The 6,951-nt window shown below is 38.6% G+C and overlaps 1 pseudogene; it reads right to left on the bottom strand.

Moving 5' to 3' along the window:
• Positions 1 to 458: 458 nt before the first annotated feature.
• On the bottom strand, positions 459 to 4,460 carry LOC120160462 (annotated as a pseudogene).
• Between the last annotated feature and the right edge of the window lie 2,491 nt (positions 4,461 to 6,951).

The following is a 6,951-nucleotide window of genomic DNA, read 5'->3' as shown; positions in this document are numbered from 1 at the left end:
ACTATGCCTGATTGGGTAAAAAAAAAGACCCGATTTTTTAAACTGAAATTAGAGTGATAAAAAATCTACCCCATTTAGGGATAGACATTGGACACAAAATCGAGTAATTTTGATTCAGTCACTTCTTTTTCCAATTTGAATTTGGGGTTAGATAAACTCTTTTAAGAATGAAATCGGACGGAAACATATTAATCCGGCCAGAGATAGTTTTATAACTACTCCATATATATTTTTGAAACGATTACAATAATACTCCTCTATGGTTTTTAAATAAATTCTTGTTTTACCTAATCAAATAAATTATATGTAAATATATTTGTATATAAACTTTTATATAAAAAGCAAACAGTCGGATGAAACTTTCCTAATCAAATATGGGTAAAGAGATGTACTATTCGGATCGGGTTTAAGTAAACTAAAGCCCATCCCTAAGGTCCCCTCGTTGCCATTTTAGTCCGGCTCTCAAGAACTATTCCACTTTCTCATTCATAAATTCAAATCAGTATACATTTTCTAATTACTTGCATATAATGGAGGACCGCAAATTTAGTGTGTAGCATACAGAGCGAAATACTCGAACAACCGGTTAACGATTCTTGCTTAAACCGAGACCGGAGAGGGTAGCGAAGGAGGGACCTGATTTTCAGCTGGGATTTCAACGAATTCCGACAGGATTGCCCTGAATTCATCCCCGCTCATCGTTTCCTTCTCGAGGAGGACTTCGACGATCTTGTCGATGGCTTCACGGTTGTTCCTTATGTGACTCAATGCAATCTCGTAAGCGCTGTCTGATAGCCTCTTCACAGCGGTGTCGATATCTTCAGCAAGTTTTTCCGACATTGAGTTTCTTGCCATCATTCTCATAATGACATCTGCACTTTGGGCCGATGAGTCCATAAGGGACCACGGCCCGATTTCAGACATTCCAAATGTCACCACCATCTGCATAGAGATCGATTCACAGTGTAATTAAAATTGGATCGAATGGCTCCAAGGAAACTCATGGAATGGGGCAAAACCAGAGATATGCAGGTAATCCGACAACAGGGACTCGACCTATAATAAGCTTAACACTAGCACCAACAACTAGGGCACCTACTCGGTGGTGATTGAGCATTGTATTTGAAGAAAAAAGAATGCGCTATGCTATGAAAATTTATGCATATAATGAACTCATTGTGCACGATTTCTAATAAAAACCCATTAAGCGGCACGAAATGACTCGTGAATTTTACGGATGTTCAAAATTAAACTTGAAACGGAAGGTTAGAAATGTGCAATTACCTGTTTAGCCAAACCAGTAATCTGCTGCAAATCACCAGCCGCACCAGTTGTCACCTCGGGTTCACCAAAGATGACTTCCTCTGCCGCCCTGCCACCGAGTCCACCAACAATTCTTGCAAAGAGTTGCTGCTTGGAGATCAGGGTGGGATCATCTGAAGGAATGAACCAGGTAAGACCACGTGCCTGGCCACGAGGAACTAAGGTGACCTTTTGAACAGCATCGTGACCAGGTGTCAAAGTTCTGAGACATGAAGGTAAAGAACGATCATAAGTTTCTAAATAGTCATTCGAATATAAAGCTGACAGTATTAACAGATAATATGAACAAACATGCATAATGAGAGCTGAAAACACCATTTAAGGGGTACACGATCAACAGAGAGTGAGGAGCAAGAACGGTCACAAGCAGGTAAACATGGGCAATGGGCATATCATATAAGATTATTACCAATACTTCCACATGGAAAAATGATGTGAAAATATAAACACCAAAAGTAAATTAAGATGCTCTTATTTCACTCACCCGCATATGGCATGGCCAACCTCGTGGTATGCAACCAAGCTTTTGCTCTTTCCATCTGTCATAACTGTTCCTTCCATTCCGGCCACGATCCTATCAATTGAATCATCAATTTCTTTAGATGAAATCGCAGTCTTGCCGCGTCGGCCAGCCAATATAGCAGCTTCATTTAACAGATTTGCAAGATCTGCTCCACTAAAACCAGGTGTTCTCATGGCTATAACATCAAATGATACATCAGCACCAAACTTCTTATTGCTACCGTGAACCTTTAGTATCTCTGTTCTGCCTCTGACATCAGGAACATCGACAGTGACCTGCACCAAAGTTTCATGTTGACTACTTTGTTCTCCAGACATAATAATGATACAGACAATAATTATATATTCTTACCTGTCTATCAAACCGTCCTGGCCTCAACAAGGCAGAATCAAGAATGTCGGCCCTGTTGGTTGCTGCAATTACGATGATACCTGTGTTACCCTCGAAACCATCCATTTCAGTCAAAAGCTATTTGAGAGTTTGCTCCCTCTCATCATTCCCTCCACCAATACCAGTTCCTCTTTGCCGTCCAACAGCATCAATTTCATCCACAAAGACAATGCATGGGGCATTCTCCTTGGCCTTCTTGAAAAGATCACGAAACTCGAGAGGCACCGACACCAACAAACATTTCAACAAACTCGGAACCTGAAATGGAGAAGAATGGCACTCCAGCTTCACCAGCAATTGCCTTGGCAAGAAGGGTCTTTCCAGTTCCAGGAGGGCCAATGAGAAGAACACCTTTAGGAATGCGAGCCCCGACTGCAGTAAACCTCTCTGGCTTCTTTAAGAACTCGACAACCTCCATGAAGTCCTGCTTTGCTTCATCAACTCCAGCAACATCATCAAATGTCACACCAGTGTTGGACTCCATCTGAAACTTTGCTTTCGATTGACCAAAGGCAAGAGGAAAGCCAGGCCCACCTGGACCACCCATTCCTCCAGATGATCTCCTTGAAAGAAGGAACAACCCTCCAATCAAGATTAGTGGGAATGCAAGACTGCCAATCAAGTTAAATAACAGCGAACCAGAGTCTTCTTGAGCATTATGGGCAGCAAAGTCAATGTTCTTTTCCCTAAACTTCTGAAGAAGCTCCTGGCTGAGTCCCGGAAGCTGCACACGAACTCGTTGAACACGGTTTCCCAACTCAGGAGAGACAGCCTCCACGATAGCTATTGTTCCATTTTCAAACAAATCCACCTTTTTAACCCTGTCCTTGTCCAAATACTCCAAAAACCGAGAGTAGGACATTCTCGAGGAAGAAACCCCTTGCTCGTCAGCATATGCTATCCCATTTCCTAGTGAAGCTGGAACTCCAATTCCAGCACTTCCAAGTAACAACCGTAAAAATTCCCTTCTTCCTTCATGCTGTTTAGGTTTTAAAGTTGCCTTTACAAGGACACCATTTGATCTCCTACCCAACGATGAGATGCTGGGGGTAGATGCAATATTCCTTCCATAAAATTCTTTACCGAACTTTGATTTTGTTCTGTGGGTAGACAAACCATTCCCTAGCAGGCATGCCGATGATGCTGCCATCTGCAAAGATAAACGAACAAATCGCCGCAACAAAAGCAATTGAATTATTCAACTATTTAAGTCCACAAATGCAACCGAGTATGACCAAAATTTCATTTCAAAAAAATAAAGAAATAAAACAACTACCTTGTTAAAATCTGAAAGCTAAACAGACGCAATTCAACTATACACACAATAGGATATCGAGAATAACAGTGAAGTGTGTCAAGAATGTAATACTATCACAGGACAAGTTTACTTCAGTTAACTACCAACCACCACAGAGTGCAATAGAAAATGAAAAGAAAACAATCTAATTGTGAATTTCATCGCTCTACTTTGCGAAAACTGAGAAGTTAGTCCAATCGAATAACACTATTAAACCTCGTTGATCAATTGTTCACCTGGAAATCAGCAATTTGACATTTATATGCACAAAATAGTAAAAAACAGCAGTTCAACAATTAACATACAACAAACTTGCAAAAGAAAAAAACACTTCAAGTTCATATTTTATCAACAAGTGGACTCCCATTTCAGTTCACCTGAAATACCATGAACAAATTTAAGTAGAATACAATCTTCTCAGCTTGCATAAGACCAAAGAAAATTCAAACTCTCTTCCACAAAGCTTCAAATAATAGAAAATCCATTTGAGGGGTATTTATTTCAGCCAGGTTTTCACAAAGCAAATGCAAATTCAGAGGCATATCAAGAACATATAAGATATACCCACAAATTCAATCACTATAAAACTTCGTTCAAAACATCGAACCGTACAATATCCTAATTCCCAAGCAAATACTGCATCATTTTTCCTACTATAACTTACTACAGTAAAAGCATAAAGGATACTACCTTTGAAAGCAGAGGACTGGGATGAATGATAAGAGAAAAAAAGGCAACCAAAACGAGACTGATGAAAAGCTTTGCTCTGGGTCGGTATGGAGTGGAGAAATGGGTTCAGGGAAGCCATTGGAATTGGGAAATAAAAGGTGAAAGTCCGAGATTGGATGTGGTTTGGGAAGACGATACGTGGCGCTCTTAGTATGACTGGGTGCTTGTGTATCATTAATTTTCACATTTGCACTGGTTTATCAGTTCGTAAAGCAGATATTTTTGCTGTTTTGTGAGGATCACAACCCAGATTCTACCGTGTATGATTGGTGATGCTGTTACGTATCAAGCTTATGTAATTCCATATTAGTTCCATGAATTGGTGGGTATCAAAATTTGATTTCTTTTTCTTACAAAATTGTTTTTAATTATATTTTAGGGTAAAGTACACAGATGGTACCCCAACAATAGGATATTGCTTTGTTGAGTCCCCCGACTATTAAAAGTTACAAAATAATCCTCTGACTATAGGGTATTGCTTTGTTAAGTTATTCGACTATTAAAAGTTATAAAATGGTCACCTGATTGTTCATTATGTTTCAAGATGGTCCTTTTCCGTTAAAAATTTTACGACAGTCTGAGCTAGACGCTCTGAGATATGATAAAATATGATATCATAATCTCCAACGACTATTATTTATCAGTTAGCATGTTAACATCCATCTTAGATAATCGTTAATTTTTTAATGAAAAAGAACGAGTTTGAAAATAATGAATAGTCGAGTACCATTTTGTAACTTTTAATACTCGATGGACACAACAAAGCAATACCATATAACCGGTTGATCATTTTGTAACTTTTAATTGCCGATTGATTCAGTAAAGCAGTGTCTTATAGTCAGGGAATCATTTGTGTACTTTACCATGTATTTTATTGTGTGGTGTGATGCAGAAAATGTGTAGGTTTTGATCCAATTCAGGGACAAATGTATAAATTTATGTTAGAGGAGTCATTTTAAGAGTAGACGAACTTATAAAAATTGAGGGAGAGAAAAACACTTTTTCAATAAAAAGTGTATAAAATTTTAAATTTTGTAAAGGGACAATTACTCCACCCGTCCCTCATGTTTGAACTTTTTCAAGTTCAAATTTTGTTGACTCCAATTGTAAATATATAAAATTTTAAATTTTGTAGGGGGTGAATGAATAATTTTTATAATAAAAAAAATGAGATTGCAGGTGATGAAGCTTTTGAACTGGTTACATCTGCTTCTGTTGATAGTCCACTGGCTTTGGTCGGAGGTATTTTCTGCTTATTTGATGGAGATTGACATGTTGATTTCAAGCTTATTCCACGAGAAGCATACTGATTTTCTGACAAAGCTCGATGGTGGCGTTAATGGATCTTTGACAACTGCCCCACGAATGCCTTGGACTGGGATCTCTTTATATTCCTTCTTGTAATTTCCTCCCTTTTAGGCTCACTTATATTTAAAAAAACAAATATATATATTGGGATTCATACTTTTTTTAAAGAGAAAATCGCCTCAGTGACCAAAAAAAAGTTATAATATACGATTTTAACCAACTTTTTTTGGATTTGCCAAAATGACCAACAAAATCGCAACGCGAAATAAAAATCGCAACGCGATCCCCAGAATCGCAAATCAGTTTCCAGAATCGCAACGCGATTCTTGAAAATCGCGATGCATTACGCATTGCGATTTTCCATAATCGCAACGCGAATATGAAAATCGCAACGCGAACACATAAATCGCAACGCGTATCCGTAAATCGCAACGTGTATCCGTAAATCGCAACGCGTATGGGTAAATCGCAATGCGTATCCGTATATCGCAACGCGTATCCGTAAATCGCAACGCGTATCCGTAAACCGCAACGTGTATCCGTAAATCGCAACGCGTATCCGTAAATCGCAATGCGTATCCGTAAATCGCAACGCGTATCCGTAAATCGCAACGATAATCCGTAAATCGCAACGCGTATCCGTAAATCGCAACGATAATCCGTAAATCGCAACGAGAATCTGTAAATCGCAACGATAATCCGTAAATCGCAACGAGAATCGTAAATCACAACACTGAAATTTTGGGTATATAACACTGAAATCATAAACTAAATCCCTAAATCGCAACTCATTCCATCTCCATCTATCACTCTCTCCGGCGACATCCGTTCCTATATCCAACGACATCCTTCCCCATCCGGCAACAGGTCTTAGTTTCGCATCTCGTTTGTTTAGTTACAACCATGAAATCATCTAATGTTGATCATGTTTGGATAGATTTGTGTTTTGGAGGTCATGGGATAATGTTAATGGTGTTTTACAATATGCCTTTACCCATAAATCTTCAACTAAAATTGTCTTTACAAAAGTTAACTTATGAAACTCTAATGCTAGTGTTTCAAATAAATTGAATTTAGAGCCCCTAAGTGGATTTAGGCTATCTTATCAGAGAAATGGTAAAGTTTATTTGTTAACCGACAATGAAGATGTTGAACGATTCATTGCTTACATTAGTGTTTCACAGATGATTACATGTATGTGTTGAACCTAGAAGTAGTATTGTTGGGTCAGTAGGGTAGTAATCAACTAAGTTTTTCTCAAAACCCACAACCTTTCTCTAATCCAAATCCCAATCAACTTTCAGCACCAAATTCCGGTTTCGTATTGACCAGTTAGCGATGATGAGCAACAGAAAAAATTGTGAGTACTAGTCAGTATTCG

The sequence above is a fragment of the Hibiscus syriacus genome, unplaced genomic scaffold (assembly GCF_006381635.1).
Source record: "Hibiscus syriacus cultivar Baekdansim isolate YM2019G1 unplaced genomic scaffold, ASM638163v2 tig00111392_pilon, whole genome shotgun sequence".
NCBI lineage: Eukaryota > Viridiplantae > Streptophyta > Magnoliopsida > Malvales > Malvaceae > Hibiscus > Hibiscus syriacus.
The sequence above is the reverse complement of the archived record's forward strand: the minus strand, read 5'-3'. Positions and strand labels throughout refer to the sequence as shown.